The sequence below is a fragment of the Cricetulus griseus genome, assembly GCF_003668045.3.
Source record: "Cricetulus griseus strain 17A/GY chromosome 1 unlocalized genomic scaffold, alternate assembly CriGri-PICRH-1.0 chr1_0, whole genome shotgun sequence".
Classification (NCBI taxonomy): Eukaryota; Metazoa; Chordata; class Mammalia; order Rodentia; family Cricetidae; genus Cricetulus; species Cricetulus griseus.
The window spans coordinates 118,502,972-118,527,464 of record NW_023276806.1 but is presented as its reverse complement, the minus strand read 5'-3'; the positions used below and the strand labels follow the sequence as shown (position 1 = coordinate 118,527,464).

The 24,493-nt window shown below is 38.0% G+C and overlaps 1 long non-coding RNA gene across 1 annotated transcript; it reads right to left on the bottom strand.

The window, feature by feature from the left end:
- Nucleotides 1–10,446: 10,446 nt before the first annotated feature.
- On the bottom strand, nucleotides 10,447–22,094 carry LOC113832956. The gene is made up of 2 exons (XR_004772090.1): nucleotides 21,850–22,094; nucleotides 10,447–10,711 (listed from the first exon to the last, which is right to left on the bottom strand). It is a non-coding gene; the product is annotated as an uncharacterized LOC113832956 (long non-coding RNA).
- Nucleotides 22,095–24,493: the final 2,399 nt, after the last annotated feature.

The window sequence follows — 24,493 nt, the reverse complement described above, 5'->3', positions numbered from 1 at the left end:
CCTGTAGGTGAGAAACATACATTCATATTTAGAATTCATTTAGATAGCACTGATGGTGAATTGCTGTCCCTTTAAAGTTAGAAGGGGCTCAACTGTCAACTTCTAGTCATGGTACCCTTTTTGATGTATGGTGACACATACAGGACTCAGAATTGATCTCTACTGCTAGCATGTTGAACATTTGACAGTGGCAGTAACTAGACAGTATTCATTGAGCAAGAGGTCAGGTTTCTATCCCATGCAGATATACCATTCCTCTTGTCAGGTGACTCCATTCATAAGTCTTTTGTGTAAGTACTAGGGCAACCAATAAGCAGAGTCTGCTATGTTAATAATCATGTTTTCCATTTCTTTTGTTCAAGTTGAATTGAATCATAAACAATAATAAATTATGTACAGGTAAGGTATCTGATATAATGGATGTACATATGAATGCATGATGAAATAATAAACACATTCTGACTTACTGAATCCTTTCTAGTTGACAACATGCCTTTTGGTTTGTGTAGTCTTCAGAGTATTTACAATTAATCCAGTCCTAGAAAACTTTAAATATACCATGTAGCATTATTGACCATATCACTGTGAAGTATCAGAACTTTGGCAGTTAGCCATCTTACGACTGGGCATTTCTATTCTCTGATCAGTAACCCTCCATCTTCTCCACTCCAGTCCAGGTGAATACCATTCTACTTTGTTTCTGTGGTGGTTTTTGTTTTCATTTTGGTCTTTTAACTTTGTTTCTTTAAAATCCCTTCAATGACATATAGTGTCAGGAGTGACATGTGATATGGATAACTTTACACCACCTGGCTTGAATGATCCCACATATTCTTGTTCCCTAAACCTCCTTGCTTCCTTGCTGCTAACTTTCTAATTCTCCTCCTTGAGTTTCTAAACAAGCAGAGAATTCTGAGACACATGTGTTCTTCTCAATTTTCTACAGGAAAGAGTCTCATGGAGACAAGGATGTCCATGTTTTCTGTTTTTATTACTTTTTGCATTGCTGTGTCAAAATGCCTGGTAGGCTAACTTAAAGAATGGAGGATTTCACTGGTAGGAGCCTTACAAACAGTCCAAACTACACAACTGTCACACACATGCCAAGGGCCTAGGTTGATCCTATGAAGGCTCCCTAGGGTCCATGTACTCCCATGAGCTCAGGTCAGCTGTCTCTGAGGTTTTCCACATCATGATCTTGATCCCCCTGGTCATACTTGGCTTTTGAAGACCTGTTCCTCATGCTAGATTACCTCACCTAGCCTTTATGCAGGGGAAGGAGCTCACCCTACCTCATCTTGATGTGCTATGTTTTGTTCAATCCCATGGGAGGCCTGTCCCTTTCTGAATGAAGGTGGAGGCAGAGTGGATGAGGAAGCCAGTAGATGGGAGTTGGGGAGAAAGAACATGAGGACAGGAGGGATGGAAAACTGTTGGTATGTAAAATAAATGAAAAAAACAAAAGAAGTGTTTGTTTTCTCTTACAGTTTCAGGGAAGCTTCAGAGCAGACATGGCAGAATGGACATGGATGAGAAGACATGGCAAAGGTACCTGTTGGTGACAGGAATGTGCTCAGAATTACTTATGCTGGCTGGATCAGCAAGCAGAGGTTAGGATCAGAAGCTGGGTCTGGCTTTCACCTGCAAAGAATCAACCTTAGGTACTGCTTCCCAGAGATTGTGCAATCTCCCCATGCAGGTCAACCTGCTGGGTCCTGTGTTCAAGCACAAAGCTTTTGTGGGAACTTTCTGAGGTCATACTATACCACTGCCCAAACTACACTGCCCATACTATACCACTGTTATCTTTCAGAATTACCCATGAATGATGCTATCATGTAGTCAGCATGTATAGCTCAGGCCAACACATCTATGAATTTAGCCTAGCACCTTCCTATTTTCAGTGTAATAATTTCCTCTTATATTTGGTCATGAGTACAACCTGACAAAGAGGTGCTGTGCAATAGCATTGGAGGCTGTGGGCAACCAATTAACATCTTGTTTAGTATTTTGTGGCTCATGGACCTGCTCATCACAATTCTATAGGTAACTCTTACATTTTAGGATGGATTACTATTCTGGGATTCATCCAACTGTATAACTTGTGCCTGGAATGATCTAATTTATAATAAATAGGCAGTTGTGGTTATATAGATCCTCAATATCATCAAATTCTTGGTATTGACCATATTCTCTGCTAGGCAATCCAGAACCTCATGTCCAAGAGTTCTGTAAGTCTCATTTTCAAATGATCCAACTTTGCTCTAAAACCCTAATGATCCATGCTTTGATACTTCTACTGGTGCCTCCCATAGGTCCCTGTGTTTTGGAGCTTCACAGATATTCTCATACTGTGGTATCTGCTTATGTTTGGCCTAATAAGCAGAAAACTTAGCTTCTATTTGCAGAATATACTCTTCTCAAAATCTAGAGAGACCTATTAGAAACCTATTGATTCCTTCTTAGAAATGGAAGTTGTACAATACAATGATTCTTACATCATGTTGTGGGAAATTCTTATACAGCCAGAACACTATATCCAAGGATTTTGAATTGTATAGGAGGTTTGTGGATTTTTGTTAAATCAGTCTCCAAACCTCAAAAAATGTGTGTGTGTGTGTGTGTGTGTGTGTGTGTGTGTGTGTGTGTGTGTGTGACTAAAATTCCTAACACCCTTACCACTTCTTGGTCATTGGGTCTAACTACCATGTTATCATCAATAAAGGAACCAGAGCAATTTCTGAGGATTGTGAGAGTTGTCTATATGGTTCAAACTCTTTGTAGAGCACTTCCTTTCCTTAGGAGATTGGCTCTTCCCAGAATGGGTGTGTGGAGACCTAATTCAGTTCCTGGATTGGAAGTTATTATTGAGACACTGAGGAAGGATGTTTCTTTGTTCCCACATCACATTCAGACAAAGAGCAATATTGACTTTGAACAGGGGGAGGGTCAGAGTTCAGAAAGTGTTAGGGAGATTCATGGTGTTGCAACACATTCCAAGGTCTGGTGCTGGTGTTACACAGCTGCTTTTGAAGGTGTCAGTCTCATGATCAACTCCAGGGACTGGGCCATAGCTTTTTCTGCCCTCAGGCTATAGAAGCTCTGAATCTTTTAGAGTTGTCAAAGTGACTAACTTATTTTTATACTTATTCTTCAAGTAGTAAATAATTATAAAAACAACCTTTTCTTTCTTCCTTTTAAATCATGTAATGTTGAATCTTTGGCCATAAATTTTGGTAATATTTGTTTTTGTTTGTTTTATAGAATGTCTCAGTAGATAAATCCAGCTGCCCTTTAACTTACTACATAGTCCAGACCGGCATTTGAAGTTTGATCTCAATCTCTTCAGTCTCAGTCTCCTAAGTGCTAGGGTTACAGTTATGTGCACCATACCAAGATATCAATATGGTAGCCTTGATAGTCTTTCTTCAGTATCTGGCATGCACATAATAGTGTTTTCTGTCAATACTTCTATTGGTTATCTCATGCTGTGTAACAAGTCACCTTCTAATTTTAGTTTCTGAAAAATGTTAATAAACACCTGTCGCTGAGTCTCTGCCTCAGTGTATCACTGGCTGGTCACATGTTCTCTAGACCTTCACTCTTAGAAAGTTTGACCAATGAAGGAATATTTCAAAGTTTTGGTATATATTGAGTTACTACTCAGGGTCTTGCTTTAAGAGCTGCTTGAACATCCTCTTGTTATGGTAGTAGGATTCTGGAACACAAAGTAACCAAAGATTCCAACGTGGGAATTTCATGTGTCAATAACATAGTCTCAGAAGTAGCTCAGTGTTGCTTTGGCAGTATTCTCTTAAGTAGTTAGAGCACTGATTCAGCATCGAAAGGAATGCATGCCAGGAAGAAGGTTCACTGTCCATTTTAGTGATGCCCAGTTCAGCACAGCATTTGAGTTTTTACAACCAGTGAAAATCTCCACAGCTATAACTCTGCTGCAAGTCATGACTGAGCACATTCTTCTGAAGCAACCTTCATGGGATATTTATTAAAAACTGATGGTTAACAATCTATCTGTATGAGTCTGTATGTTTGGACCAGTCCTAGTGCTTGCAGGTAGCCACAAAATTGACACTAAGTTGATCAGGGACACAGGAAGAAAAATCAAACTGAGCTTCTATGTCATTTCATTAGTGATATCTGTTGATTCAAGAGGAGCTCCTTAAACTGGAAGCAACTTTTAAGTTGTGCAAAATCAAGTCAAAGGAATAGGACATTTGCAGTATACCATCTAGCAATCTATCTGTTTTTCCATTTATCATCTATCTATCTACCTTTCATCTGTCATCTAAATCTATCACCTACATGTTTTTCTATCAAATATCTATCATCTAGCTTTTATTGATTAATTTATTGATTTATGAATACATTCACCCATCCATTTCCAGAATTTCTGTAATTTAAGCACCTCCTCTATTCTTTTTCAAGCCATAAACTTAACTGGCCCTAGCACTTTTGTGATATGAACTGGAGCTATCTCACCAAATGCCTCTGTGTTCACACATATGTCACCTTAGGAGAAAAGTCGTATCTCTCCACACCATCTTAAGACCTTTTGTTTTCTGGCACTGCTATATCATCATTCCTAATGCTCCTTATCAGGACATTACAATAGACATGTATTTAGTAAGTTGCTTTTTTTTATTTTCTATAGTGTACTATAATTTATGTACTGCCAATTTTTTCTAATTCTAAAATTTACCCTGTTGCCTGGAACTGTGTCTGACATACAGAATAGACCTTAAAGTATTTGTGAAATAAATTGCTAAGTTTATTATCTATAGATTCATAGTATTACCAGATATTACACTGATAAGTCTTTGTTAAAAATGTTTGTAGTTTCTGGTTTAATAATAAGCAAGGAAGCACAGAATACTTTATATCTTCTGTGAGTTAAATTTAGCCTTGATATTAAGACAAGGCAAGCATTCTGTTTCCTAAGTGGTCTTATTTCCTCCTGCATTGACATCCACTTTGGAATACCTATTGTGCTGTGAACTTTGCTCTTGTAGAATCCATTGTTTGGCAGTACATCAGCATAGAATCCCTTACAGTTAAACAAAAGTACTAAAAGGGATATGGATAACCACATTTCTTTTCAACACTTGGCAACAAGATTCCCATGACTTATCTGATCTTAAGATAGAATCCAAACTTGAGCACATTGCTTGGCAAACACCGTAACACCATACTTTGGGGCTGTACCCTCAGCCCCAGTTTGTTCTCACCATGAACTATCTGACAGTCAGCTTTATCATGGCTCTTCATTTTGAATACTGAATGTCAGCGGAAATGGAGAGAGGCAAAGTTACTAAGAAAAACCTACTCCTTGTCACTATCTTCTTTGAAAACATTTGGTGTATGATACATGGTCATTTCTGCTATTTTGAAAGTTTACATTGTCTTCCTACAGATATTCTTTAAGCATCTATAGAGGCATATTATCTGTGGTGACATCAATGTCTGCTTCAGATTTAATCCAAAGCCACATATCATTATCATTTTTGGGCATCTATTTCTTGCTAGGTCATGTTCAGAAATAGTGAATCATCAGAACTTGGTATATTCTATTTTCCCATTAGACTATTATCTCCATGAGACATTGATTCATTTCTATTTTTTCACCTTTTTTTCTGAAATATCTAGAACTTTCCCTGGATGAATTAAACCCTTGATATATGCTTTTTTCTACACATGAAACAGAATCTTTTTTGGTTCTGTGCTAGGACAACAAGTGTGAGCCATCGTGTTTCTTAAAGAATTAAAGATGTCTGTGTCTCCTGCTCAGGCACGCTTGGCTTCCCTTATAATTATCTAGTTAGAATGCTGTTTATTTTCCTTCCTACAGAGAAATACTATAAAAAATACATTCTTAATTTCAGAGGCTTTCAAAAGATGTCTTACTGAACTGAAGAGAAATGTCCGTCAGTAAAACACACTTCTTGCAAGCATGAGGACCTGAGTTTGACCCTCAGAACTAATGTGCAAATGCTGGTTACAGTGGCCTGATTGTAGCTCGGTTGCTAGACAAAAGAAGGCAGATAGGCAGGTAGGTCAGTGGGCCTTTCTGTCCAGCCAGCTTAGCCTACTTGGCAAGTTTCAGGCCAGTAAGAAACACTCTCTTTCTCAAAAATTTGGTATATAGTGCCTTGTGCCTAAGGAACAGCACCTGATGTTGCCCTCTGTGCCCCCCCCAAGAGTGTCTTACTTTCCTTAACCATGATTTGAGATTTCAAGAAACATGAGGTTTTCATCATTTCTCAAGCTCCAGGGAAATCTGATTTCATATCTTCAGTATGCCTGGTATTTGACTTTTCTTTTTTTTACCATTAATTCATTCTCTCTATAAATTTTGTGGAGATATATTTTATATCAAGCACTAATTTACTTAATTAAACTTTCCAGTAAAATTTCCCCAGTAATCTCCAAAATCTGTTGGAATGATTTGATACTGGACTAGTAAATTCAACTGTTGACTGTTACAAAAAAAAAAAAAAACAGTGAAGGTGTTTCTGGAGCAGTCAGTCAAGAGAAGTGACCTGTGGAGGAAATACAGCTGAACCTGAAGAATGAATGGTGAAATTCTGTTCTCCAGCTGGAGGACAGCAGAGCAAGGTGTCCTTGGTGACCTTCAAAGGTCCCAAGTACATGAAAAAACTTAGTATAGTTTAGTTCTGAAAGTCAACTGTGAGGCAATGACGCTGATAACAACAAACAACAGAGGATATTTCAAAGCTGGAGACTGACAAGACCCAAGCTATATGGACCTGACTTTAAACTTGGAAATAACTAAGTATCCCTTTATAAAAGAAAGGATAGGGTCAGAAGCGACTGAAGAAGTGCATAAGCTTTCTGACTTCAGTGAGAAGGACCAGGGATCATTTAGAAGCCTATTGAAATTCTTGTGAGCAGCCAGGGTGAGCTGAGGCTATTGTGGTATTTGTTGAGATAATGGAGTCTGAGCAACAGGGGGTATAAAAGACAGAATTCCAAAACTTACTGAAGAGTTGACTTTGGCATATAAAGGGGAGGGCAGAGTCAAGAATCCCTTCTGCACTTGGGTTAATGCAATTGGGAGCAATGGAGGGCACATACAGCAAGGCATAAAACCCTCAGCTGGGTGAGATGTGGCATAGGCAGTCACCTGCTTTGTGTGATCACAGAACTGGTGAGAATTCCAATCTATTTATTGAAGTCTTTAGGATTTGAATCTAAAGGGGTTTGTGGATCATCTTCCCAGGCCATGTCTTTACAAAAAGTGTGGAAGCATGGTGATTCTGTCCTGGTCTGTTTCTAGAAGGAAGTTGCCAGCTCTTACCCTGTAGAGCTCCTTGTGGATGTCCCCATACTCGTAAGATAATCTGCTTCTTATCCCAGGGTTGTCTGAGAGTTCTCAGAATATTGGTATTTATTAGAACTAATGTTGAGCACATAAAATAAGAGCAATCAAGTCATTGGAGGAAATTCTTCTGGGGAAATCTATAGTATAGGTTTGAGAAATAGACAAGAGATGCTGTTGGGTCTTGGATTACTAAGGAATTAGAGAGTTGGATAACAGAACTGCTGCTATGCAGGATAGAGCTGCATGCGAGACAACCTGCATGCACAGACACCTGAAATCCCAAGGAGAATGTCTTCTTTAAAGATGTGTAGGTACCAGATGTCATGATAAGGAGGGAGGAAAGAGTACCCTTTCTGGGAAGAAAAGGGGGAGAGGAGATGTGGGACCACATTTTCTTTACATTGTGTCCAGTAAGTGCAGTTGATTTCTACACATTTCTTTTGTGTTTCTTACATACACACTATCTTATATTCTAGACTAGACAAAAAGCTTATCTGGGAGCCATGCTCACTTTACTGCATTATTTGGTCACGGAATAAAGCTTTTCTTCCTGATCTTCCCTCCTTCCAAATGAGACTGAGTGAGGTTGGTGCTTAGTGGACCTACTTAGTGTCTGCCTTAGATACTCTTACAAAGACACTTCATTTAAGCAGTCTGGTGAATACACTTTTCTGATGTACACTGAACGGAACTTTGTGAAACTATGTGTTATTGGAGCTTCAGAACCATGCTGAATAATCCTAATTCTGCAGTACCTCTAGCCATGAAATGGCAGAAGATGCTGCTTTTCAAATTTTGTCTTGTCCACACAATATTATATTAAATATTACTTGCATTTTTCAGACGTCCTATGTGTTCTGTCACACTCAGCTGAGTCTTTTAAGATTTGGTGTTCTTTCTAAAATAAATTATCTGTGGATTAAATGCCATTCTTCAAGTATGATTTGACAAGCACAAAGCTCCATAAGCTTGCTTGTTATCCATGTAACTCTGCTGCAGCTAAAGCCGTTTCTAGGAAGTTCTTGAAAGTATGTTTTTATATGTTACAGAATAAGCAATTTCTTAGAAAAAGTATAACATATGACATTTTCTTCTAAATTAAATATTATCATCCAGTGAAGTGAAAATATACAGTAATATGTGTAATGACACTAGATTACCTCCAGCTACTTGTAAGTTAGTTTTCATGTGCTTATAATAGCTTAGCTAGAAGATATTAGCTTTATATTAAAATGAAATGTTAAGTGTTAGATGGCAGAGCAGTAAGATGCATCAGTATGTGGAGTGGGGGCTGAGTTTCTGAGCCAATGAGAAGATTTGATGTGTTATCTAGGTTGCAGAGAGATTAATATAAGGGATGACAGTAAATACAAGATGAATGGCTCTGGGAAATATTAGTTTGTAGGTGCTTCTCTATGCTGGGAGGACATTTGCCAGGGATGCTCTGTGGCTGTCATTCATCTAGGATTACTATAGGGAGTAGAGAGTACAGAACTTGCCATTCCTGCTCATCTGGTGATAGGTGACTGTTAATGACCAGTGAGGATAAGAATGTAGCAAAACATTAAAACTCGCAGTGATTTAACATTAAAACTTCTGGCCAAGAACTGCTCTAGCACCCTCATATACAGATGAAAGGAGAGTTTAATATCTGATTCTCATGATTCTTGGACAGGAGCTCTAATGATTTATTATGACACTTGATTTTCTTCTTTCTTTTTGTGGGAAATGAAGATGCAGAACTGAGAAGTTTTTTACAGCAGCTCTAGATAACTCCAGCAGAAGAGCCTGACATACAACACCCATTTCTACAGATCTCCATTTCCAGCCACACTGAGCCCTGCCAGTTCCCAGCAGATCCAGCCTGTCCTGGCATTCAGTGCATGTGGTAAGTGATCATGAGCCATGCTTTGCACAGAAAGCACTAGCTTTGCCATCTGGCAAAGGTTAGTTCTGCCAGGGCAAGAGTCTATGCCACTGCTCTAGCATGAAGGCACCCATCATTTTCTCACTATATCTCCAGGGTGGCCTTCACTAGGGAGAAAAGCTCAGAGCCAAAAGAAGAAAAGGATGTAAGGCGCCTTCTTGTACCTTTGCAGGTTTGTCTTAGAGACAGTCTCAGAGGCTGCAGGTTTGGGTTAGCCGTCATAAAATCACAATGCTTAATCTCATTAAGGTTATCAACCCTGTTATGCATTATAAGCCCTCCAATCAAGGCAGTGGGAACCAGGGTTTCTATTTAATACCAAGAGAAATGGTGGAAGTGAGCGATTGATATTAACACAATGATGGGAAAAGGTGTCCAGAGGAGCTGCTCACATATCTCATTTTACAGCATCTTAAAAATTCAATAGAAAAGACTCCACTAACAATACTGCTCCACACTGCTCATTATTGTTCTCCAGCATTCCTGAAGCTCTACATGCAAACTCCACAATAAAAATGCTCTATAAATACAGACCAACAGTGCACACAACTGTTTTTTTCCTTTAAAAAACAAAAGCATACAGTGTTAGTCATGAGTCATATAATATCACTCAAACAATTTCTTCACTAAATGTACATATTCATGTTTAAAAGATTAAGTCTAAATAAATGAACTATTATTTGGCATTAGAAATATTCACAGCTAAGTAGAAAAGGAAGTGAATAATACCCATTGCATCACCATTGCCTGTGTGATAATGCTATCTTTGTGGAAGCTGTGTTTTACTCAACATGTGTTCTGTCTTATTTGTAAAAGCATTTTGGGAGAAATAGTGTTTTGTTCCAAAGATCACATAAGGCTCTAAATTTTGCTGATATATATTTGCCTGTTATTTTTTATTTTATCACTGGCAATTTTGGGATAAGTACATTTAAAAATGATTTTGAATTGTAGGAAGTCACTACCATATCCCCTCACTACTGCCAACCATGCCGAATGAACAGATAAAACTCAAACACATGAAATATATGGGTCAGCTAGCCCTTGAAGAAAGATTTCAAACTAGTTCAGAAAAACAAATTTTACTTCCTGTTTCACTCATCTAGGAACAAGAACAAATAAATAATAATAATAATAATAATAATAATAATAATAATAATAATATAGACTTTTATCTTGTTTCTCTAAAATTATTATTACATTGTCTCATTCAGCAATGGAAAGAAATGACAAATGAATAGATTTCTTTGAATGTTAGTGATGGTGTTGAATGAGAACAGACGTGGTTAAGGGGGCTGCAGTGGTGGCTCTGCAGGGGAAGGAGCTTGCTGCGCTTCTAGAGGATCTGAATTTGGTTTCCAGGTCATAGCTGCCTGTAGATCCAGCTTCAGGACACCTTCTGGCCATCAGGGCTTCTTGGGCATCTACACATACATTGCATACACATGCACAGATAAACACATGTAAACATAAACAAAAATTTAAAAAGAGCATCATTAGTGTTATTTTAAACCCATTTGTAAAATGTCTGAATGCTTTCAAAAATTCATTTTCAAGATATTACACAGAATTTCTTAAAACTTGTTAAGACATAAAAATTGAAACTCAATTAAGGGCAGCCTCTTCTATAAAGTGAGTTCTAGGACAGCCAGGACTATACAGTGAAACCCTGTCTAGAAAACTCCAAATGAACAAACAAACAAAAAATTGAAACTCAAACTAAAATATTGATAGTGACAAGTTAAAATGCAATTCATATATATTCTATTTTGATAAGGCTGTAAAATGTTTTATATTACTACATATTGTTAATTTTCATTATTAGGAAAGCTGGTATAGTATTATTAATATATAATGAGGCAATCATTGTAGCTGAACCATAAAAGATATATTTTAAAAGTGGGCTTTCTTAGACAGAATCTGCAAACACATGAGCTTACATTTTATTTCAATGCTTCAAGATGATGACTGAATTGACTTTCTTAGATAATAACTCTGCATTCTCACAGATCTGCTGCCAGTTAACAATATTTACTAAGGAATGAAAGAACAATCAGAAGAGAAAGATTAAATTCTTCAAGTATGTTAAAATAATTAAATGTTTAGAATAGAAACAAATTATAAACTATTTGTCTTAATTGAGACAGTTTGCATCCAGGAGTCATGGCTTTGTGTTTGATGACTCTTTCATAACCCCGAGTTTACTTTTTAAAACTCACCTTTTTAACATAAGAAACCTGGTTTAGAAAGGATTATCTTACTTGTTTTTCCACTAGACACTATAAAACTCCATCACAGTGCCTTGCAGTTTGGGAACGTGCAATTGAAGCTCACAACTAAACATTGCCAGATTTTATTCTGAAAAGTGGGCTGTATCTCTATAGGGTGGAACTATCTGCAACAAGTCCAACTGAAAAACCAGATTGTTCCTAGAGGCCTCCTTTGATTGGAACAGTACAAATGTCAAATTTTCAGAGGGACATAAAGCAAATCACAGGGAGTAAAAGTAAGAAAGGGCAGGAAAAGCAAGCTGAAGCCTATCATGCTTCCTGTGTGTCATTCTACCAGGTGACGCCTCCTTCCCCAGTCCTGAAAGAACATGTCTGCAGAGGAGAATCTGTGGAATTTCTTACTGGAAATAGTTGATAGTTGATTAAATTATTTATTTCGCCTTGAATGGTTAGTGACTTTTTTACACCCCTTTCTTTGCAGAATAAATAATGAATATCTTTTATAAATTCAATGAAAATTATCTTTGTAAACAAAATGATGAGCTGTTTTGAAAGTGGCACTGTAATAACACTTATCTGTTTGAAGAGCAGAACTGACAACATTTTGGAGAGCTGATTCACCCCTCATGATTCTTGCTTAGAAATAATCTGAAGACTTTTGTTTTCATTCTATATATAATTCCCATAAGGCCAAAATTATTCTTTACTGTTTCCATTTTACAATGGTTTATTTTAATAAACCCCTAACGGAGCTTGGGGATGCCATTGCTCTTGTATGTAAAGTTCTGGTTCTTTACCTAATTTCCAACACTGAAACACACACACACACACACACACACACACACACACACACACAGAGAGAGAGAGAGAGAGAGAGAGAGAGACAGAGAGAGACAGAGAGAGACAGAGAGAGACAGAGAGAGAGACAGAGAGAGGGAGAGATCATAACAAAACCCTAAACAACTAGGAACCTTCATTGAACAATAAGATCTTTAATGAAAAACACTGTGAAACTGAGGCATTTCTGGAGAACTCTATGCAGATATATGGGGCATAATATGCTTTCTTTTCCTAAGGACAATGGTTTAAAATCAGTGTTTTGAAAAGCAGGAGCGAAGGAATCCTCTACCGGGAGCTCTACATAATTCATGGATGTGCTTGGAAATAGCATTTCCACGCTGAAGTCAGAAGCAGCTGCTGAGAAAAATGACTTTTCAAATGGAGCCACTGCAACAACAATCTTATTGTTGACAGGTCAGTTCTGACCATTGTGTGCAATGACAATGCAACATTTGTATATGTATATTGGCTTGGGAAAGAAAATTGAGAAGACTTAAACCATATACCACCACAAATATAAAGATGCTTTCTAGTGTTGCAGATGGTGTATGTAGCTAGGTAGTGAGACACAGTGCCCCAGCGGGAGAATCAAATAGACCATTCCATATACTTTTAAAGATTTTGTTCATTGGCGCATATTAGTTGCACAAATATATGGGCTTCAAGATAGCTGAAAGAAATGATGGACTTTTGAAGTGGTCATTTTGTGATTTTAAAAATAAATCAGGAATCTTAGGCAGAGATTCCCTAATCCACATAGAAGACACAACAACAACAACAACAACAACAACAACAACAACAACAAAAACAGATTATCATCTCACCCCCAGTCCATATTAATTTCACAAATGGCATTTATTTAGATGCAGGGTCAGGAAAATAGTTCTTTGAAGTTCTTGGGAATAAACATGAACTTCATTAGAGTCCAGGAAGGCTGTGCAGCATCTCGAACTGGACGATGGTACAGAAGTGAACTACCTATTGCTCAGAACATCCAGGCTGCAAGTGTGGAACTGAAAATGGAAGTGATGAAAGCTCTACTCAGAAAACACTCATATGAAAGAAGCTGTTCTCAAATCACCCTGGAAATGAACAACTGAATGAGAGTACTCACTTTTCATTCGACTTTACACTGGCAACTTTTTGTGGCAAGAATGGCCCCAACCCTTAGCCACAGTGAAAGATACCACTTATTTTAACACTGGATTTAGGCATTAAAAAAACTGAACTCCCTTTCTAGCTGCAAAAAATAATAACACTAAACTAAATGTTCTTTTAAATAATTTAACAATACTTTAAGTAATTTTTTTTTCTGAGACAGGGTTTCTCTATGTATCATCCTGGAACTCCTTCTGTAGACCAGGTTGGCCTCAAACTGAGATCTACCCTGCTTCCTCCATGAACCCCAGTCCCCGGGAGTGTAAGATTAAAGGCATGCACCACTATTGCCCAGTTTAAGTAATATATTCTTAAAAGTAACAATACACTAAACTTTTAAGGTTATTTAAGTTAATTTATTTTGACCCATAGTAAATTAATCCTGCAGTTAATTAGATAAATAAGTTTTTCAACTTTAAGAAAAACAAGCTTCTTATTTCACAAAGCTCTGTGTAAATTTCCAAATCTGTAAATCAGTCTGTCTATTCAAACATGAAGGCAGAAAGAGTACATGCTAAAGATATTTTTAAATAATGGGAAACCTAAAATACTTTAGATTATTGAATGATAACACAGGCTATGTAGCAATTATTTCTAATTAGGGTTAAGATAAGCTTCTTTTATTTAATCCACAATACATTTTAAAATGTACAAACAATGATCACAGATAAATCACGAATGAATCATCATAGTAAGTAAGAAAGTCACTTACAGTGAAAACTCTTAGCATATATTTTATTAATATCAACTATAGGCCTTGAAATTGTGTATTATGTCATTTTCTGTAGCCATTCCTTAATTATTCACTTCTGTGACTTCTATCTGGATTTTATTGATAAAACTCACTTGCATGTCCAGCAGATACTAGATCCTGTGCTGCACTCTGGATGAACACAGTAAAACAAAAGTTTCCTTTCCCATTAAATGCAACATCTTTCTGTTAGGTCAAGATTTTTATGGTTTGGGTAACTTTCTATCAGCATATGGGTTGGAGAGAAAACAATTTCTACCAGTGCATTTTATTAAATAAATTTTCTTCCATTCTCTCCCAAACAAAAGGAGTTAAGCCATGATCAGTCCATGAAAAAGCTTTCCAAAACAGATGTGTATGTGTATGTCTGTCTGTGTAAATGACTGTGAGTGCAGGTGCCAGGAGAACAGAAGGGATGTCAAATTCTCTGAAGTTAGAGTTATAGACTAAGCTGCCCAGAGTACATACTGGGAACTGAACTCAGGTTGTCTACAAGAGCAGCTGAGTTCTGAACCATAGAGCCCCAGGGATCTTCTTATTTTTAATTTAAATTGTTATTTTCTTTGATAAATGAATGGCTACTGTACAGGCTTACATGAATACTTGACAGACTTCTTAATTCATGCTGAGAGTTAATTCTCCACACCACCTTCCTCTCATGTGCATCTATGTATATACATAAATTGCAAATTAGTAGCATTCCATTGAGAATTTTCAAGACATCCTTCTAAAATTGGGATTTTTCTTCTTCCTTTTTTCTTATAATTATCAAACACATTGTTTTCGGTTCTTGTTGTTTTGGTAATACTATACGACCCCAAAAGAACTTTTGTGTGGTTGATTAAAATTAAGTCTTCCGTAGAGTTACCATTTTAAGCCATGCCAAACTGTGCCCATCTCTGAGTTGCAATTCATGGGTAAAAGCCACCATGTGCTGGACTCAGTATGTGTGAGCTTCAGGGATCTTGTCTTGCTTGAGCATGTTAGCCTTCATTCACTGTGCATAGATGAGCTCATTTACACACCAGAGTCCCTCATTCCCTGTCTTGTTCACTGAGTATAGGCTTTAGATGACATTCTTAGAAGTTCTATTCAGTTACTGAGAAAATGTGACATAGAATAGAAGTTTTTTGAAGTTTCTTCTTTTCAACATATTGTCATCTCCTGAACAATGTGCCATCTCCAGCAAAAGTGACGATGCATTCTCCTCTGAGGTTTCATTCAAGGCTCCAAGACAGGATGCGCTGGAGGTGCCCTGCACTGCACATACAAACGGAAAGCTTGGCATCTCAGGTAGATGCAAAATTCAGTGAGTGTCCGGCTGTGATTTGCAAAATCAGAAAGTTTTGAGTTTTTCGTATGCCAATTTTAACCTATCTTTGGCTTAATTCTAGGAAAATAAACTTATAAAATTATATCTTAATGGTTTTAAAAGCCAGAAACTGGCAAAGGAACAGACCCTATCTTGGGCAGGTATTAATTAACTTTCTTTTGCCAAAAGCACAGAAGACATGAAGAGTGTTGATTTTGTTCAGAACTTTGAAAACACTGGTTGATAATTGGCAATATCTTAAGCCTAGGCTCAGCTCTCTGCCATGAGCAGTGTTCTGACTTTGGGCTTTTGGTTACTATGGACAAGAGAGCGAGGACATACTGAATTAGAAATAAATCACTACATTCAATTGAAAGGGACTCCCAGTTGATGGTGGGGCATTTCGAGGAAGGTGTGCATACCGCAATGTCTGCTTATCGTGGGCTCAGTGACAGTGAAGCTGATTTTGTTTGTTGTTGTTGTTGTTTTTTTCCTTTTCATGTAACCTTCATCTCCACCTACATACTTTTGACCCATAATAGGACCTAAGGAATCTCCAAATGTTCTGACAACATTTACTGTTAGGTTATATCCCATTCTAATTGCTGTCTTGTCTTCACTGAGAAGCACTGCTAAGGAGCAATTGTCACCTTTAGAAAGCAGCCTGTCATTCTCTCCTATCCACACAGCTGTGAAGTAGGCTTCGCGAACCCTTTCACATGCACACGGTTCAGTTTCTCATCAATAGCACATGTTCAGATGCACGGGCCCACAAATGTGTCTGATTATTGGCCCATCAATTTCACTCATACCAAATAAAGTAGTTTAACTTTATTATTTACATGGTTCTTAAAGTATGCAGGCTGTTGACCACACAAATAAACATGTGCCTTTGGATCTGTATAAAACCCAGTGTTTATGAACAGGGATCTTTGTGTTCTTAACAATATCTGGCACATCGAAGGAAAACTCTTTGCTAAAACATGGAGCCAGGGTAATTGTGTGCTTTGTGATCTGTACTGGGCAGGAACCCCAGTGTCTACTCTGCAGGCTGAAGAGTAAAAAAAATCTGTTACTGAGGTTTGATGTCTTCTTTGCATGATTAGGTCAGTTGGTAAATCTCCACCTCACAGTTCTTAGCATCCCAGATTTCCTGTTACAAAGCAATGTGGTTATGATTATATTATATGACATTACATTACAGACATTCAAGCATAATACCTGTGTCTATAAGCACATGCATCATCCATTTCCCATGCTAACAAGCAGGGGTTCCCCCTACCCCTGCCCTCATTTACCTGAAGTGACAGGGAAGATTGACAGTCCTGTAAGTTGTGGTGATGGAAAGGGACCATTGCCTCAAGTATAGTGTTCTTCAGATGGGAAAAATCAGGGTGAGTAGAACTGAAGAAAGTGTTTTCCTAATGTAGGGCGGTGACTTCTCTGTTTCAGGCTTTAAATTTATGACCAGCAAGTTAAGTTTGAAAAACAATATAATGGACACTACAGAATGTCTCCATCCTGCCTGATATCACAGATAAATCTGATCTTTCCCCAGCCTGCTTACAATACAGCTTCCAACACCCTTCTCACACTCCAGTGTTCTCCTGATTACTTATCCACATACAAACTTTAAAGGTGACTAAAGATGGACAGAGCTCATCCTAGCCCTGATTCTAGCTCCTGCTAGAATCCCCAAATTCTGCCTATGATACTCTGAGTGGCTCCTTTCTGAGACATTAAAAGTCTGACATGACCTGGGCTGTGCCATTTTGACTCAGGTTAATCCTCATTACTCTTCCTGTTTCATATTGCATTCTGTGCCGAATGGCTTCTTCTTGGACCAGTCTGGAAAAATTTGAGCTGGCTTTTTACCTCATCCTGAAATACTTGTTTCATGGGTCATCACATTAGCTACCTCTCACTTGTCCTTTGAGTCCGAGATGGTCCATTGTATCATTTCAGAAAATACTTCCTGGTACTTAAAGAAATCCTTTGGAATTTTTTACTACTTCAGTTTTGTTCTTCATGGTGTTAATGATTCCTGACATTGCCTGGTTCTATCATTATATCTAAATCTTATTTTTTATGTTTCTATATAAGATTACACTCTTCCCAAGGCAAGAATACTGTGAGCCATAGCTTGTATGGCATAGCCATGAAGCAGGCAGATTAAAAAACAAACCATTAAGTTTATCTAATTTTTAAGTTTTTCTAGTGACCAGAAAAGGCCTGTGAAGTTTTCCAGAATCTCAACTAACTCAGGGTTCTGTCATCCTCATTCACTTATTCTCATAACTGCCTTTATTACTGACAGAGATCTGAATTTATTTAATCTATCTTGTAGCCTAGCAAGAGAACCTAAAATATGACAGGTGTTTAACCAGTGTTGACAAAACAAGTCATTTGATATTTTATTCTCAATATACTACAAGTCTCATGCTTACATATTAGTAACTCCACTAAAAGAAAAAAAAATGTCAGGTTTCTTACAGAGGGAAGTGTTAGTAACAATACTTGTTTCAATGTAGCAACATGTTTCCATGAGAGGCCTCACCCTCCCTCTGGAGAGATTGAATGGGGGTTGGATGGGGGATCGGTGGGGGGCATGGAAGGACAGGAGGGAGAAGGAACTAGGAAAGTTATGTAAAATAAGATTGTTTTTAATTTAAATAAAAATTATAAAAGCACAACATGTTTCCTTTGAAGATGAGGGACGTTCAAAGAGATTGAAACAACCCTGGGTATTTTTCCAGAAGCCTCTTCCATAGTTGCTTCAAAGAATAGCTTTAAGGACATGTTCATAGACTTCCTTTGCAAGGCAGAGTTAATGCTAAGTGTATAGTGCAAAGGAAGGAAGTTCTTCATATTTCCAATTCTCATCCCGCTCACACCCTTCTCTCCTCCTCTTTTGCATCTTCACCTTCCTGTCTGTTGGCTGTTTCCATTCCATGTGAGCTCTCACTTTAGTTTCCCTTAGGAAAAATATATATATGTGTGTGTGTGTAGTGTGTGTGTGTGTGTGTGTGTGTGTGTGTGTGTGTGTGTGTGTGTGTGTGTGTGTGTAATGATTCTGGTCACACTCCCCCTACTCTTCTCTTCCCATTAAATCTCCATCCTATTTTTATGTCTTTTTATTTTGTTTTTTGTTGTACTGGGTTTAAGTAGGGCCCAGTGTGGGCATTGGTGTGGAGCTTTCTACAGGAAGATGTGTAACTCAGGCAGTACATCACTGAAGACAATGAATTCCTCTGCCCCAGCAGCCCTCCACTTCCAATAGCTTCTCTGGGTGTGTATGTGTTTGTGTGTATGGATACATATATTGTGTCCAGGTCCATGTAGTAGCAATAGGACAAACTGTGATATCTTTCCTCAGGAATTGTCATCTACATTTTTGGGAAAGTAGGGCTTCACCTGCCTGGAGATTGACAAGGAGGTGAAATTTGCTGGCCGCTAAACTCAGGGATTCGCCATTCTCTGCTCTCTCTGTGTGGGTTTACTGGCTTTTTTCTTCTGGGGTGGATTCTAGACATCATGTTTAAAAATTAAGACCTTTACTGACTGAGCCCTCTCCAGTCCTTCCTTTCAGAGTTTCTGGGAATTCAAATTTAATTCTGGTTTTCATCATATTGTGTAAAAGTACAAAAATGCATACAGAACAAAAGCTGTGAAATTCAGGAAACAGAAAGGACAGATGGGCAGAGATTTTGTTAAGAATCAGGAGATCCTCAGAAGTTGTAGGAAGCTTTTTATCAAGCAAATCAAAGGCTATTGTAAGGAGAAGTAACTCCTTTTATTATCTAGAAAAAGGACTAAAGATGACTAATGCGTTTGCTAAATATGACAGCAGTGTTGCCTCTCTGTCCTGTCCTGTAGGGCGTCCTATATGCCCTACAATGAGAATATTTGAGTGCTATGGGTACCAAATAGAATTTAATTGGCAGCTTAAGACTACATTTTCAGTTGTGATGGATAAATCAGTGCTATTTATTTCCTTGTGTGGTCTCATGTCTCCATGGCACTGTTGCTTTTTCCTGAGAAAGATAAAATTCATTGGGGGTTGGGCAACTAAAGCAGTCAGTGAAAACATCCAATCTGACCCATAGACTAGAAACAAGAGAACACAAAAACTCGAACAAGAACGTCAGATTATTCACTTTATTTGAGGGAAGCAGAGAAGAAGGCTCTGAACTGGCCTACTGGTCTACCCTGCCTTCTACACACCATCACTGTCTTATTGTTATTCCCTAATATTTTAATCAGAAAGAAAACAATGTTTTTTCATGCTCAAGAGGGTTCCATAATATATGAAAATGTACCCCCAGATGTGGTTAATTGGAGGAACACGTCTTTTCTGAGGAAACACTAATTCCTGTAGGAGTAATAGAGCTTACTCATGGGATTCTTTCCAGATTCACTAAAGTCATAATAGACAAAGGGCTGTGCTTACTATGATTAGTTTAATATCATAAATTGAAGGTAATAATATGTATCTTGCAGTGTTGGCTTAAATCTGATATATTAGTGGCTTCATAAGAAATACATGATAATTCATTATTTTAAAAAATTATATGGATAATTCAAACTTGGTTAAAAATAATAACTGCTTATGTGTTATGTTGAGAAGCATATTTTTTTTCAAAATATGAAATGATTAGCCCTTCTCTAAATTCTGACTCATGAGGAGGGAAGCTATGCTCAGCTAGACAGAGGTCACATTAAGTAAAGTCCCTTTTGAAATGTATTTCATTGTATTAGTAATAGCTTAAATATAGAACTGAAAATTAGTGAGAATATGGTCAGTTAAAACATCTAGAAAATAATGAAATGGGTTAGCTGCCAGGTCACTGGCTTGTTCATGAATAAAATGGTAAGAAAGAGCTTGCTTCTTTGGAAAAGCAAAAGCTTTTACATTTAAAAGTATAAAAGTCTGTTTGAACTGATTTCAAAAATAGCCTACATGGTTGACTGTAGATATCATCAATAGTTACTCTGGAAAAATTTCAATACGTATTTTTCTTTCATAATATTAAGAAACTATACAGTACATGTGCTGTACTTTATTAATATGTTTTTACTGTCACTTGACATGTGGAGATCAAATTTCAACCTTTTCCTGAATTTGCTAAACTAACTTTTAAGATTCTCTGAGGATTTTCTAGAAGATAGAAATTATTTTTTGTGTGTTTTTATTGAAATTGAAAGTAACATATTGTTTTAAAAACAAAGAAAGCAAGGAAACAAAAATCTCAACTTCTACAAGAAAACGAAACACATAAACACACACACACACACACACACACACACACACACACACACACACACACATCATTTTAAGGCTCATACCCAGAAGTAATTGCTACTTTGAAAATTATATACAGATATTTTCCTATGCAACCAACCACAGGTTCTTCCTCTATGTTGAATCACTTAGGATGATTTTGATCTTACGATGAATCAAAATGCATCCCATGTTTTCAGTGCCAGCACATATATGATTATATTATTTTCAGTGTCTTTCATCAAAGTCCAACTTTATCCCCATATCTTTGTTTTTTACCATCTTTTTCATTTTAGACATAGTTTTTACTTTATAATTCCTTTTTGTATTGAATCCTTTAAATTTATTTTTATTATTTCCATAGCATTAATTCCCAATGAGAAAATAATCAAGTTAAAGGAAATTCACATTGTAAAATTTGCTATCCTACATCATTTTTCTAATTGTCTTTCAGATGGATGTTTCTACATCTGCTCTGTGTTTGTGTGCTATCTTTCTGTTAATACAAAGCATCATGGTTGTTTCCAGTCTATGCTTATTTGCTCACACAAAACTTGCCATCTTAACTTGCATTTTGCTGTTTAATGTTTAAGCATGATTAATTACGACATGCATACTGATTGTTACTCTGCTTTAGATGAGCTTGGAGTAATTTTATTTTATGTTTTACAAGTTGTTAGGCTTTTCTTGAAATGATTCATAGCAACAGCATCTCATATATGCTGTTGTTAGTCATTTGTGAATATGTGTTTTTTAAATTCACTTTTAAAATTATGGTGTCCAAGATACTGTGTCAAACCTGGCAAGTTAGTATGAGCAAAGAGGGCAGAATATGTAGAAATTAGGGAAGGTGATTTAAGTAAAAACTACAGTCTCCTCATATACCATTTCATACAGTAGTTAGACTAGAAGAAGAAAGAGTAGAATTAGAACTTGAAAATCTTCCTGGTGGCTGACATGCTCTAAAAGATGCCCAGGTCTCCACATACCTTTCCATCTTGCATATTCCACAGGTACAGGCCAGTAACTTCTCAAGACTTCCCTGTGTTCTAGGTGAGAATATTTTTCCATTTTCACACGTGAACTTGGGTTTCTTGGGAGCTCTAACTCAAGGTTCTTTCCTGGTAATCAACTGATGGTGTCAACATTGCCCTTCTTGACTAAATAGCTTTAACATGAACAAATGAAGTCCTGGACTGTCTCTCTGAACAGAGTCAGTCAATCTGGCTTTCAAATTTTCCTAATAGCAAAAAGCCCACATTAGTGTGACTGTGAGTCATTGACCAAGCTTTAATTTCTTACTGCTCTCTTGTGGCCATTCAAATGAACTGTCCAAAGGCTCAAAAAATCCTATATTAATAGAACAGTTATTTTCCAGGCAGTCATCATTTTGTAATGGAAGAAATTTATTGTCTTGACATTTGAACATCAAAACCAGAAAACAATTTCTTTTCTTCTTAGGAATTGTGATAGAGTTGTGAAATTCAGAAGAAAAGGCTATGGGTTTTTCTATCTATCTATCTATCTTTCTTTCTTTCTTTCTTTCCTTCTTTTTTATTTCTTCTTAATTTCTTTTCCCTTTCTCTTTTGCAAGAGAAAACCACATAGTATTTCTCTATGAAGTCTTCAAAAGAGGGAAGATTGAAACATTTCTGGCCATTCTGAAGATAAAATAATGCAGTTCCCAGCTTGTTCCCTTACTGTGGTTTTGGGAGTATCTGTATTCTGTGTTTAGTCATCATAATTTAAAACAGCCACTTCTTTAGGGAAGAAAGCATTCAAATACAAACTCTATATTAGAGAGCAAATGTGGCATAGTTAATAAAAGTCACCCTGTCATTTTTGTGTCCTACAGTGTTGATGTGTGAGTATGGAGGAGCCAGGTGTTGCATTGTAAGAAATATTAAGAGGAGAGATTGTTCTGGAATGCTTTCTTCCTGCAGTCATATTAGTCAAGTGATGAATTGTCTAACAAATCTCTAGTTCATTTGACTTCAATTTCTGTGGCTCTGTCTTCTCAAGCATACTAGGGTTTAATCAGGGTTATTAGCAACTATGTTGTAACAAGCTTGTACACATCACACAGGTAACTCTTCTACAAAATGAGGCACATGCTGTTCCAGGCATTTTTCTATAGTCACAGAGCTGGGCTCAGAGGCCTTAAGGGTAAAGGTCGTTCATCCCTTGGCTATTGAACATGTGTATATGAAATCCTAGTTGCAGCATTGTCTCCCAAAGGTACAGCCACACCTAATTTGCAGTTTATTATGAGACAGACACTATCAAAAAGTGTCATGAAGAAAGATAAAAACATAATCATGTTAAACATCATAAACAAGAGGGATATAAAACATGTCTGGTCATGAAGATCAGATGACACTTTCCTGAGAATGTGATGCCACAGTAAAGAAGCCACAAAAAGCAGGAATAGATGAGGCCCTGAACTGAGTAGACAGAATGATTTTTCATAATATAAAACAATGGCCAGTGCAAGCAAAAGAGAGCTCAGGTAACTTAAAACTGAACCCTGTGGGACTTCTGAGTTCAGCCAAGGAGTTAGCCCATCTTTACTATGAAAGATAAAAAAAAAATCAGGATTCTCTAAGTATATGACCTCCTCATCTTTGAAAAGATTGTTCTCCTAAATGCATAAGTAAAGAGGTCAGAGTGCTGAGAAGCAAGTCTGTTGAAAGCTACAACAATAGTCCACATGGCAGGTGACATCCATTTACAAGGTCTGGAGAGTATAGCTATAAAGAGAGATGGGATGATGACTTGTCTGGACACAAATAACAGTGCCAACATCACAGAAGGTTATTCTCAGCATTCTAGTTCAAGCAGCACATGGGATGCTTGTGCTTCCTAGTTCAGAGATGACCAGGTGGAAGAGGGAAGTTGAGCTTAGGAGGTATGTGAGCCATCAAAGTGGACACATAAAAAAAGAAACCTGTGCATGATGACCAAGATCTCAAAGAAAGGACCTGTGATGGTGAAAGACCTGCTCGGAATGCTTCTGCATACTCCCTGCCCCTCTGTCTTCCCCGCCTGTGCCGGTGCTGGGTGTTCTCTCTGGAGCAGGCGGGAGGAGCAGTTGACCGAGGGCAGCGCGGCGGGGACTGAGCAGGGCAGGGCCAGGGTTCGGCCAGGGGCTGGAGAATGCAGTGCGGGCAGCGCCTGGAAGGGGAACTTGAGCTGGGAGAGCAGCGGTGCTGCTTGTCCAGGAGCTGCGAGCGGGGAGCCGCCTCCAAGGCCAAGGATACGGGGGGGGCCGTGGAGCTGCCAGGGCCTCCCAAGCCTTCACCCCGGAAGGGCTCGCGCCCCCGGCCCGCCCCGCCTGGCACCGCGCCTTGGGGCTGGGGCCGAGCAAAGAGCACCAGGTGGGCCGGCCTGGGGCCCCGCCCCCACACCCCCACCCTCGGTCCCAAGGTCAGCTATCCGGCCGCGGAGGGAATTGAATCTGTTGTACCAGACACCAGACCTTGAGAATATGCTGATCTGGAATGGCTCTGTGTCTCATTTGAACCATCCAATAGAAATGATTCTGTATTTCGCCTCATTTGAAAGACTCTGTGTTTCACCTCATTTGAATGACTCTATACTTCGCCTCATTTGAATAACCCTATATAGCGCCTC